Below are 13,962 nucleotides of genomic sequence, written 5' to 3' on the forward strand. Positions count from 1 at the left end.
ATATATATATATACGTCGAAACGCTACCAAAAACAGAACCCTTTGGGCAAAGGCATCAAATACCTTTTTAACATGGATCACCATTACGACGAGTAATACCAAGATGACCAAGGTTGCCACCACAGCTGTAACGCCTGGAATGAGGCCGGGGTAAGGGCGAACAAAGTCACGGAGACCACGGCGGCCGTTTGTTTCACTCGGATCCTTGTTGTCTGAAAGGTAAAAAAAATGTACGGGTTGTTCTTAGAGCTGCATTATTACTCCGTGAGTAGCCGTTTTTTCGTGTTCGCAGCTAGAACACTGGATTCTCTTTGTGTAATCGGCATGCTATTTTATACGCCGTCTGCGGGCATGCCCGTGATGATGCACGAATGTGTATTTTTGCCGTTGCTGTTTCCCAGTCAATGTAATATTTCAGATGCACCCCTACAATTATGAGGCAAATTGGAATGGACCAGAAAAATTACTATACTAAAATACTATTGTATGGAGTGAAATACTGTTTTTCGTCATATTTCATATTTCTCCTCTTCTTCTTCTTTGGGGCCAAATGACATTAAATTTCACATAGAGGTAAAGTGGGTAAATACTCCCAGGCATATTTTTTCTTTCATACAAGCTTTTACAATCGTGTAGTGTCTACTTTAGATTTATGTAAAATTTGACTTTTTTATAGTTTTTTTTTTTGGCTCCTGCTCCCTAATACAAAAACCAAATGGCCTGAAATCACATACAAAGCATGTTATACATAACACGTTATTTACATATTTGGCGCATTGCATACACCACCTACAATCGCGTAAAATTTGCTATTTTCAGACAAAATTATACATTTTGTACTCCTTTATCCACACATTTTATGGAAACACTTGATACTGGACGGAAGCGGTCGATATGGAACAGTTCATTTTGGAGTTGGGAGGAATTTAATGGACTGAAATATGCTGCATTTGCTCCCGGGCAAGTATCGGCGTTGTATTTTCAAATTAATTGTTCAATATAAACTACAATACACATTTCAATAGATAAATACTACGTCTTAAGACTGTTAGTATTCTGTCCCCTGTATAATGGTAAGGCCCAAACAATTGGTCGGTTATTCGATTCACTCCAAAAATAAAGCGTCATATCTCGGTACCTTTACTTTCTCAATGGCATTTATTTACAATAGGGTTAATTCAACTTACTATGGTAAAGAAATGATCAGAAAATTTCACTTGTACATGTTGTAGAAATAAATGAACGGGTTCATTACAGAAAAACATATTTTAGTGAAGTAACTACACATTGTACCAGGACTGAGCAAATTTTTAATCTCAAAGCAGATCTTTTTTGTAACAGCAAGACAGTGTCGGGTAAGAAGGGCCATTACTGTTTGCCACCTGATATTCTGTTGACAAAAAAAAATGAAATACCGGTACAGAATTAAAAAAAAAAACACGCAAAGGGTCTCGTCAAGAAAACAAACCGCTACAAGACCGAGCCCTGCCACAGACTGTTTAAAAAGAGTGTCGGTACACTGAAATGAAAATATAAAGATTGTAAATTAACGCAGATTTTAAAACACGAAAACAAAATATTATACTTTGGTTACCTGTAGACGTATCCATTGCGTCAGGTGAATTGACATGACGCCTGATGTTTCTGTCATCAGCCCCCTCCATGGGCGGTTCTCCCCGTAACCCAGCCCGCTGCAGCCGCGCCTCGCGAAACGGCGGCGACAGATTTACGGTCTCGGCATCTTCGTATGTGTCTGAAGACGTTTCCAGCCCTTTCTGCCGCTTGTGATAAGCAGCGTTGCCATGGAGGGCACGCCCGTGCAGACCACTCTGGTGGACAGAAGGTGCTTGGGCCTGTGGGCCGCTGGTTTGACTGTTGCCGGGCCCCACAAAAAGTACAGGGGACTGGACCGGCTGTGCTTGCTCGTACATTTGCACTGCACTGACAAACAACGTTTGAGCAGTCTTTACCTATCAGAGGTGCATGAATGTCAGAGATGTTCGCGATAAGTCTGAAGTAGTGATCTTGTATTTGCCCTTATATGGAAAGATCTGCGCATGAGGCAGTGCGAATGACATTTTGTTTTTCAGCAAGCGGCAGACAAATTTACAGGACGAAGGTGTCAACCTACGCAAGGAGGCAGACACATCCAAGTTAATTTTTCTTGGACACGTGGCAGGTCTTACTTTCGTTTCATTATATCTTCAGACATTGTAGCTCATTTCTGCCGCATCGGTTCGCAGAAAGTACAAAATGAGTCATATCATACCCAGAACCGTACTATATCTAGTACTTTGCTCGGGTCTGCTTCTGGATAGTCCACGGGTATACATGTATATCTAGTGCTAGCAAATAAACGTTCTTGGATACGCGGAGACTACCATATAGCCAGCCCTCCCCCATTTAACCCTACCTAGACCGGGGAGGGGGGGGGCTAAAAGTGCCCGCGGCAACTTTGATGTCACCAAGCGTCTGAAGGGCTAGCCGTAGAATGGCCAAACTTGGTGACTTTTCATAGAATATCGTTGGCAACAATTCTTTATCATTGGAATAAGATAATAATTTTTTGGGTTGCCATGGCAACGGGTTTCTGACAGGCATTTTTTGCTAAATTCAGTACTTTTTATTTCAACAATAGAATTTTATGGGTTTTATGTCAAGTTACTCATGGTTTCTAATATTAATAACGTCCCATATAATTTTATGTAAATTCTATAATTAAATATGCATAATTTATGCTAATTTGATAACGTCATTGGCCAAAATCCAAGATGGCGGACCATATCATTAGAACAGGTATATACAGGTTATTTTCATTGAAATTTCATCAATACTTCCATTTCTTTTTCCAAAAAAGGTTTAAATGAAGGTCTTTAGTATGTTTACAATGTATTTTAGGCTTTATCATGAAAAAAAACAACTATTTTTGAAAATTCAAGATTGATGATCCAAGATGGCGGATATCTTAAATATGCAAGACGTCATTTTATGACGTCACCGGTGTTGCTTTGGGCAACATAAGACTTAGTACACCATGATATTCTGTCATAAACACTTTTGGTACAGTTATGTTGAATACCATTTAGTTTTCAGGGAAAAACCTATTTAGACGGTTTTGGCCAATAAAATCACATTAATGACGTCATAATGACGCCATATTACGTAATAACGACATAAAAATTATAGAGTTTATAAATTTTCACTAGTACACCATTCTCTGAAAATTTGGTGGTCATACGACATACCGTTCGCGAGTTCTTAGGGGGGTCAAAAGAGCCCCCCCCCCCGGTCCCCCCATGTCAAAAAAAGCCCGGTCTAGGTAGGGTTAACATAAGCGTTTCGTATTACAAAGAAATCAGAGATGCATGAATATCAGAGATGTTCGCGATTAGTCTGAAGACGTGATCTTGTATTTGCCCTTATATGGAAAGATCTGCGCGTGACGCAGTGCGAATGATATTTTGTTTTTCAGCAAGCGGCAGACAAATTTACAGGACGAAGATGTCAACCTACGCAAGGAGGCAGACACATCCAAGTTAACTTTTCTTGGGCACGTGGCAGGTCTTACTTTCGTTTCATTATATCTTCAGACATTGTAGCTCATTTCTGCCGCATCGGTTCGCAGAAAGTACAAAATGGGTCACATTATACCCAGAACCGTACTATATCTAGTACTTTGCTCGGGTCTGCTTCTGGATAGTCCACGGGTATACATGTATATCTAGTGCTACCAAATAAACGTTCTTGGATACGCGGAGACTACCATATAGCCAGCCCTCCCCCATTTAAAATAAGCGTTCGTATTACAAACTTCGTAACGGTAAAGACTACATTAACAATATCCCATCTATCAATCAGAAAATATCTTTCATCGACTTATTTTTTATTTTGTTATTTTGAAAACATCAAGAAAGTTCTAACAGCTACATTACATATAGCCGATTTCAAAGGAGGTCCAAAACATAAATACATGTATGATGGTATGCAAAATGCTACATAGGTAAAAGAACATAGATTGTTAGGTGTTTACAGGCATTAATGAAACTAAAAACGTAATAATGACAAATAAATATGACTAAAGCAAGGCTGTATTGTTGTTCATAAATGTTGTTCTTTCATATGCATCACAGTAAATACTATGTTAAGTTTATGCAAATGGCTAATTGCAAATATAAACAACATGTACGAAAAAAGAACTACAATAAAATGAGCAACACTATGCACTTTATGCTACTTTCTACAACACACGTGGTAATAATTTTGCTAATAAGAAGTACAACCATATGTACTGAAAGTCATGATGCTTTAAGCAAGGGGCACAACCCGCCGTACGTGTTTTTTGTCCGTACGTTTTTTTGGGGGGGGGGGGAAGCCACGTCCGCCATGTTTTTCTGAAAACGTGGGGAAGGAGTGGAATGAGCAAGAAGAGGGATTACGTCAACACACATCACTCACAGGACCGTGAGCGGCTGCGTGCACAAGTGGTAAGTTAGTTGTACGTGCTTACAACGTAAGATCTCTTTGCGATTGCCACGTTACCGTATGCAGGCCGTATTTAGACGTGCTGCGTACGTAGGTTGCCTTATTCACTCGCATGTTGTAGGTGCGTGCACGTTGGCTCTACAGGGCACGCGCGTCGCCCGGGCTGGCTAGTAAGGGAGTGAATCCGCAGCCCGAACGCAAAGGAAGTTTTGCATGCACTTAGATTGCTACGGCGGGTCTGCGTGCTTTCAAATCCGTAGGATTACTTACGGAGGCGGTACTCATCACTTACGCAAAATTACCCACTTATGCTTCGGTCCCAATTGAAAAGAGGGGCCCTGCCGGGTAGTCCCTAGGCTGTTTTTTGGCACTTTCGGGCGTGACCCGTACGTGGACCCGCTAGACACCCTGCGGCTACCGGGCTATTTTTGGGCCCGGTGGGGACCCGAGAAGAATTTAATTCTGACTTAAATTCTACCCGGGTCCCGCTGACATAAAGATTCGCACCGAAGCTTTACGCACTTACCCCCGTTTCGCAGTTGCACGTACGGCGGGTTGTGCCCCTCACTTTACATCGTTCGAGGTGAGTCATACCAACAGTGTAACTTTAGGCTGCTGTTGTAATTCACAGGTCTAGACACCATTGCCCAACACACGTCCTTACTGATCCTGCTTCATTACCTTTGGTTTTATCAACCCTTGTTTAACCTGGTGGCAAACATATATTTACCTGTTCCATCTGAGTGAGTGCACACATACCAACCTGGAGTACCAGCCGTGGTGGAAGGTTGATCTTGGAGACACCTACGTCATCAGTCACGTGACCGTCATCAACCGTGGAGACTGATGTGGTAGGAAGCAATCTTATTGGCTGCTACATTAAACTGATTTATTGCCTGGTTTTACTGTACATACATTGTTTTATAGGCTGATACTTTTAATTTTACCCATTGTTTTTTTATCTGATACTTAATTATAGTTAGGTATTATTAAGCATTAAAACAATGTTATTAGCCATCGTAAGAGCCACTAAAATCGTTGAAAGTTGAAGTTGAAAGTTGAATAGTTATTGATTCATTTATTGATTTGTTATAATTCCATCTGCTTGTAGCCAAACCTCTTTATCTAGCTTGGTTCACCTTACTGTTTCATTACTTGATTATTTTGTTTAATTGAATTTCATTGTACTTGTTTATTTTCTTTTTATTACTTCTTAATTGTTATTTATATTTCATTTGATATAACTGTTGAAATTGTAAAATCATGATGAGGATTTCAAATAAGCCTTTGTGGCTTTTCTTCCCCCCCTTGCACTTTTATTTCCATTGTAATATTTTCTGAAATTTTCATTATGTATGTGCTAATAAATGAATAAATAAGTAGATAAAAATGCACCTTGTAGGAGAACGGCTGAAAGATTTCATGATACGAGTTGGACATAATGAGGACATCAGCAAAAATGAACAATGTGGAGACACCTATACGGACATCCCAGAAGACGGAGCAATTCTAGACATACAGTGTACAACTCCCATCTCTGGCAGGTGGGTGTCTGTTCAGCTGTCAGGGCGGAGGGACTGCCTGTCACTGTGTGAAGTACAGGTGTTTTCAACATCAGGTTAGTAAAATACTCGTACATCTTATCATGAAAGTTCATCTGTGTTGGTAATTACATGTTTAGAGTTGAAACTTTTGGTCCAACACAAAACCTTCTCTTACCTAGAGCTTTTGACTAGTCACTCTGGTCTTCCTCGGTAGAACTGACCCAGTGAAGCTTGTCACATGACTTCTTTGACCCAGTGTTGACGTCACACTTCAAAGAAGTCACGTGACAAGCTAAACTGGGTCAGTCTACTGAGGAAGACCAGAGTGACTGGTCGAAAGTTCTAGGTGAGAGACCTTTTTTGTGTTGGACCAAAAGTTTTAACTGTAAACTCGTGCATGTTAATTTCATGATGCAATAGATTGTTGTGATGAATTTTCAGATGTCCGTATCGTCTACGTGTATCCTAGGGTAGCTACAACATTTGAATTCAGCTGCAATGGAAATAAAGATTACGTTAATGTCGAACGTGGTGCCTATATAAATAGTTTCCTCACCAAGTTGTTTTTGCTACTGATAGTATGTTTGTACGAATATAAATTTTCATCTTAGCTTCTACACACTGAAACTGTTTCATTGTATTTGATAATTTTCTTCCCACATTCTTTTTTTTTATTCCAACATGTACCAGACGTGGTGACGACACACTCAAGTTTTTTTTCAACTTATATTAATGCCGCCACCAACACAGGGGACAAATACAATCCCACATTCTGTTACACACAATAGATTTTTACATAATGATATCAGGTGTGAATGATGCTGATGAACATCTTGTTCTTGGAAAGCTTTGGTCCGCCTCCAACGTCACTACAACACATTGTTTTTTTTATTCCAACATCTAATCACAAGACGTGGTGACGGCACATTCAAGTTTTTTTTTTCAACTTAATATATTAATGCCGCCACCAACACAGGGGGCAATACAATACTCATTTTTACCTGAGCGAAGTGTGGAAAGTCGTGTAAAGTGCCTTTTCCAAGGGCACAAGATCGGTGGCATGACAGGACTCAAATCCGGGACCTCCTGATCCCGAGCCGAGCACTCTGCCGCTACGCCACACGACCCTATTACATGAATGCAACATGTTGAGGGGGTAGCAACGAGCGGACAAAAGCTAACAAGATGTGATTCCAGGTCATGAATGCAAAAGAGTGTGTCGATGACACAAGCGGTATTGTTGACTTTTAAATAATTGTTTTCCCCAAACTCTACTCAGTCTAGAGGGAAGAGGCACTCGTACATACACGGAGACATCGTCCACTACCTACCGTGAAAACCGGGAGCGTGTTAACGATATCTAGAAGGGCTCACCAGCTCGGCATCATTTACATCAGCATCTGTATGTTTCTAGGCATTGTCATTATTTTACTCATTATCTGTATGTTTATACAGCTGTGTAGATGGTGGAACATGATAGAAAAAAAATATTAAAATTGAGTGTCTGTGCAGCGGAAGTTCGAACTGCAAATACTATACAAGGAGCCTAGGTGCCATTTTATTTACGTCGATGAAGGTTAAACATCGAGGTAATAAGATACGCGAAAAGGCAACTGGATATGATTTTGGAAACAGTCCAAGTGAACAGTCAGACGTTTCAGCTAGTATCCACTAAGCTTTCGTCAGTGACTGTGAGACCAGGAAAGAAATGCATTACCAAAATCATATCCAAATGCTTAAGTAACCAGTTAACTGCTTTTTGGCGTGCCATTTTATTTAGTTTACTGGGGTTCCCATTTATTCCTTAACAACGGGGACGGGGTGGGGACAAGAGCCCCTGGTAAAAATAAGTACTAAGATGTTACCCAGCCTAGAATACATGTCTAGTAACTAGAGAACTATTGCCAGGGTTTTATTGAACTTTGTGATAGGCGGGTGTTCGTTAAACATTAATTTTGGGTTATTGTAGCTTAAAAAGTTGTTTGAATCTTTCCTTGCTAGCAGTACTGAATGTATCATTTCTCTTCTGCCGTTTAGGCAAAGTAATGCAATTGAATTCTGAGTCTTTAGCTGTACACCTTAAAGTTTCAAACAGTTGTGACTCAATGTTTGGCTTTCACAAGCTTTCTATCTTTAACTTTGGGAACTTTGGCAGCAGGAATTTGACAGTGCTTTCTTGCAACAAAATGTTAATGATCGCTGTTACTATAGATTTTTTGGAGGAAAATTGGAATTGAAACAAATGCTTTTATTGAAATTGTAAATTGAAGATTATGTTTGTAAGCTGTGCTATAAAAGCATATAACTTGAGCTTGTGAGAACGTTTTGTTGAGAAAACATGTTAACATGTTACATTGGTTAGCATCAATAGGTCACTAACAACAAGTGTTGGAATATTTTAGTGTTTTCTTAAGGAAATTGTACCATCATAACAATTGCATTTATCTAAGCCGTTGCTCTATCAAGTCACAAGCTTAGTATAACAAGTAAGGACCTTGTGATGACTAAACAACTGTTAAATATTATTTCCCATTGATGCTTTTTTTAAAGAAATTGTACCATCACAAAGATTAAGTTTTTAATTGTGCTATTTAAAAGCTTCTGGTAAAAAAAACAAGTGTTTAACACCTTTCACTGGTTTGCAATGATACGTCACTAACAAGAAGAATACTTCAATGTTTTAAGACATTGTGCCATCACATGTACAGCAATTACGTTTTTAACTTGTGGCTTTATTAAGCCATCAGCTTAGTATTACAAGTAAGGATGCCATGAGGACTTTCTAACAATTACACATTGAAGTTTTCTTTAATTGTACCAGCAAAAACATTCTTTAATTGTGACGAGAATAAACATTTAGCATTTAACATTGGTTAGCGCTGGAAGGGCTCTTACAAGAAGAATATAATCCTTTAATGTTTTAAAGAAATTGTTCCATCACGAAAAGTATGCTTTTAAGCTTTATAAGCGATAAGCTTAGTATTGTATGAAAGGACCTTGCGATGTCAAACCAACTGTTTAACAATTACACATCGATTAACAATTACACGTTGATTTTACCACAAAGATAAAGCGTTTTGTAACTGTAATATAGAAGCTATAAGCATGTAGTCACAACAAGTGAAAATCTTTTGACGAGAAAACAAATGTTTAACATTTTACACTGGTTAGCATTGCGACGGCACAAACAAGACGAATCTTGCAGTGCTTTTAAAGAAATTATACCATCACAACAAATATTTTTAAGCTGTGGTCATGATAAACAATAAGCATTGTATTACAAGTATCATGCATATTAAATCCAGCTATTTTCAAACCTTACCATAATTCGATAATATATCAATCTTCATTATGTATTTGTAACATTAGGACGGTGCAAAAAGTCAATTTTCTTTGTCATATCCTTAGAAAGTAAGTTAAATCAACCATCGCAAGTAAGTACTATTCATTGACAAGTAGAAATGAATATGCCAAAACATGAAGCCATACGAGTGTGTTTAAAAGCTAGAAACACAGCTGCCAGCCATGTTTGTTACATTTTAGCAGTTTGTGGTGGTACCACAAACAAACTGCGCCTCGTATGGGCTGGTTTAGCGCAAAACAGAAATGCCAGGGTGTAAAATACAAACACACGATGAATTGTTTTTCAATTTGAAATATTTCAATTTTTGGTGCAAATATATTACATTTTGCCTATTTTTAATGATAATTGATGTTTCAAACTTAAATATAAAAAGAAGAAATGGATGCCCTTTGAATTGCATCCCGACATCTTCGGGTTGGTGCGTAATTAATGCGCTACTTTGTACACAACCATGGTTATCATAACAAGACGTGAAGAATAAAAACATTTGTTAATATACAGCAATTTTTGTGGTTCATTTTGCAATTAAACATTACATAGCATTACAGAAACAGTGATAAGTTGTGTATTCATTTCGAATACTAATATTCATGGTTGTTTTTATTTTTCTTGCCTGGATCGTAGTTATTACCTTCACCAAGAAGGTTATGTTTTCGTTGGCGTTCGTGTGTGTGTGTTTGTGTGTGTGTGTGTGTGTGTGTGTGTGTTTGTGTGTGTGAGTGTGTTTGTTTGTGTGAGTTTGTGTGTCTGTACGTGTGTGTGTGTGTGTGTGTGAACTGCAAGGGCATTTGTTGAAAAATGTTTAAAGGATAGAGGATAACTCAAAAACCGATTAGTGGATCGTCGTCATTTTGGTATGCAGGTAGCTTAAGTGATGCTTGACATAATAATAGTACATCTATTCAAACATGGATGTAATTTGCATAATGAATGAGGAAATTCTATAAATAAGTTTCATTTCATGATAGGACTATTCAAGCTTATGACACATGTAGTTAAGAATGAGAGAAACACAGGAAGACATCAATTATGCAAATGAAGGCTATTGGGAATTTGCATAATTAATGAGAAAATGATACAATTCCATTGTGGTAACTGCCTGGAATTTCCTACTTGGGCATTTAAAAGTTAAGTGAAGGCAAACATTAAACATTTGCCTCATTTGCATGATTTTGAAGGAAATACTATAATTGCATTCTTTGTTACGATAAGACTGTCTTTTAGTGTACAATATGATCAGCATATAATTCCTGCAATTGATCCTATTTGCACAATCAGGGGGACTTAATCTATAATTCCTTAGTCATAAAGTCTAACATCATTCGGCGAAGTATGAGATCGTGGAACTCTACTCTTGTTATATTATGATTCCTTAATTATTGTCAATTGATAAATATAAGAAATTCTAAGTGCTGCAAACAACAGGAAACATGGTTACGGGTTTTCAGACAACAGTCATCATTGAGTAACCATGATTCCAACTAGTACGTCAATGTGGTGAGGGGCATCTTTAAGCCCTTGTCATATCAAGCCATCGGCTAGTATGAAATTGAAGTGTAATTCGTGCGGCAAGTTAGTGACCGCCAAGTGGCTGACAACACACATAGTTTCTGGATAAATACCTGTTCAACTGCAGATCCCATTCGCCGATGACAAAAAAGTAATGGATGCCAATTTCAATGTCTATAACTGTTACAGTTTTCAAATTCTATGAGTTGATTGAGTAAGTACTCATTGTATAAAACAGAATGTCCAGTTGGTGAAGTTATGAAGTACAGTTGTATGAACCTCGAAGGGCTTCTTAGTGTTTGCCTACATTTATCTCGATTCTAGGATGTTTTCTCGGTGATGTGTTTTCACATGGAGGTCGTTTTTATCATTTAAAAGACGTCAGCAGAAATAACTGACAAAGATGAGAAAGAAAAAAAGACCACCTATAATTGATCATGTTGTGTTACAGTTAGTTCTCGAAATGAGCATGCAGGATGTTCAGCACCTTAAACTCTGAATTAGAAAGAATGAATACTTTATCCTAGAAATGAGATAAAAGAGTTGACATATGTCCATAGTCTGTTTTTTCTCTGCTTTAGTCTGGAGGAAATAGGCAGTGGTCCAATACGCCTACAGAGGGATAGAGAGGGAGGGAGGGAGAGAGAGAGAGAGAATTGTTTTCAGAAAATTCATTTTGTACAGATATTTAGACGTGTGAATCAATCAATAAGGACGACAAAAAGGATACACATGACCTGTTGAATGCTATCCACAATGAGACTTTTAGGCAAATTTTAAGCCTATGTTCATTAACAAGTGGTCATTCAAAGCACAAAACCCAAGAGAGGAGTATATAGAATCGATTGTATCTGATAACTAGAAAGGTAACATTCACAAAGCAAATACATAATGTTTCATTACCTTCACGTGATATAGCCCAACAAACTACTACTCTGTTTAAAGGTAATCAAACAAATTCATATATGATATATATGATGACCAGCCCCTCGAACTCTGTTCTGCTATAAAAAATAACCCAACATGACAGGGTGTCAGATACAGCACTAGTTACCATGGTGATAGCCTTCTGGGCCGGTCATTGACAACAATTGTATGCATGGGAAGATGAGGAAGAAGAACACATTTAAACACTATGTATTTAAATCTATGTAAAGGTGTATGGAAATGAATATGAACCGAATGCTCAAGTTTTGGTGCCAACAAAACAGCGAAATGTATCTTTGGTCAGAAAGCTTATACTTGTTATGATTGGGTACCCTTGGAGTGACTGAATTGCCATACATTTTCACATCGTGTGTGTGCAGTCCAGGAAAAGAAATTGTTGCTGTAAACTTTTCGTCAGGTGGAAGACACTCGTTACTGAATCGTTTTATCTTCAGAACTACCATAAAGTGGTAGTTTGGTTGACCAGGCTACGTTGCTTACCTGAATATTTAATGGAAAATCCGGTACAGGTTTTGGCAGCGTCGGATGTGAAGATAATGTGAGCGGTCCTCCCACTGGCCACGACGTCCCGGCCTGTGGTGCCGCAGAACTTGCCGAGTTCTGTGCCGCTGGAGGTGGAGCCATCATACACCGTCACGGAGTCATACATACAGCCAGAGGATTGTTCCAAGTCCAGACTTATAAACCTGCAGGAGAAAAAAAATATTACAGAATATATGGCGCTGGGGTCCGCGCGTGTACTGTTTAGGGTTAACTTAAACTTTAAAGAGACAACTGTCATCAAAAGCCATGAAATGCCAAAAATGACTGGCTAAAGTTTACATAACCTCCAAATAAAGAACGTACCTTCCATTTAACCCTAAACAGAACACTATATATTCTGTAATATCTTTTTTGTTTCTAAAGATTTTTTTCTGAAATTTTAGGTAATTGTCACCCACAAAGTTGTCTCCCAGTACAGTGCAGAAAACTCCGTTTCGAACATTTATAAAAAATTATATCTGATTTTCTTTTGGGGTCCGCGCGGACCCCAGCCGGCTTTCGATCATAATGGATACACTGGCGTTCTTATACATTACCTTATTTCCGTTTCTATATGTTTTTATGCACTCATCGTATGTCTACCAAGTTTTCAGAGAATGGTGTAGTAATAGAATTAAATTTTAATAACTTTGGTGTAATTATGACGTCATATGACGTCAGAGCTAATAATATAGTCCGCCATATTGGATTTTGACCAATGACGTCATCAAATTAGCATATGCTATGCATATTAAATGATTTAACTTATATCTAAGATGTTATTAATGTTGTAAAAGAAGTGCAATTCAATATAAAACCAAAATTACTTCTATTTAAAAAAAACTGCCTGCTAGAAACCCGTTGCCATGGCAACACAAAAAAACATCAACTTACTAGTATTAAATTAATATGAACTTTTTCCAGAGACATTTTAGGAACGGTCTCCAAATTTGATACTTCTAGCGCAAGCCATTTAGCCGCTATCTGAGATCAAAGTTGGGCCTCAAAAGCCCCTTCAGTCTGAAATGGGTTTAAAAATCGAGTATTTCTTCTTGTCTTCTTTTCTTCACCAAAAAATAGAAAAAGTTCAAAATGTATGATTTTTTATGTAATTTGGACACAGAGGTTCCCACATCAGTTTGCAAAACAATTTAGCCGGTAGCATGTTGATAATTTCTAAACATTAGCAAAAAACTGCTCTTGGGTCACCCCAGGTGTACAGATTAATCAGTCCGGGAAGGTGTTCTGTTGAGGGTTAAAACTGTAACATGGTGTGTACAAGGTCACGCACCGGAAGACAGCGGGATTACTCGTAATATATAACTTGAGGACTAAAGCCACTGTTACACATAGTCGAATACCCCATTCCCACACACCCCGAACTAGCCAAACACAACTATGGTTAGGGGTTTAGAGTGGCTCGGGAGCAAGGATAAAGTCGGCTGTGGTTGGCTGGTGGTCGGCGAGGTTAGCTACTGTTTGGCTGTGCCAGAAGGATGCTTCAAAGTGCCAAAAAAACAGTTACTCAAGCAACTGGATATGATTTTGAAAACGTCAGACGTTTCAGCTAGTATCCACTAGCTTTCGTCAGTG

At 38.5% G+C, this 13,962-nt stretch overlaps 1 protein-coding gene across 1 annotated transcript in view; it reads right to left on the minus strand.

Moving 5' to 3' along the window:
• LOC109476837 (tolloid-like protein 2) overlaps window positions 1-13,962 on the minus strand; it is a gene marked incomplete at its 3' end in the record, with an annotated part of 19,648 nt that overhangs the window by 3,963 nt on the left and 1,723 nt on the right. The gene's annotated exons all lie outside the window — the stretch shown is intronic.

Source organism: Branchiostoma belcheri, unplaced genomic scaffold (assembly GCF_001625305.1).
Source record: "Branchiostoma belcheri isolate BF01 breed outbred unplaced genomic scaffold, Haploidv18h27 scaffold393, whole genome shotgun sequence".
Taxonomy (NCBI): domain Eukaryota; kingdom Metazoa; phylum Chordata; class Leptocardii; order Amphioxiformes; family Branchiostomatidae; genus Branchiostoma; species Branchiostoma belcheri.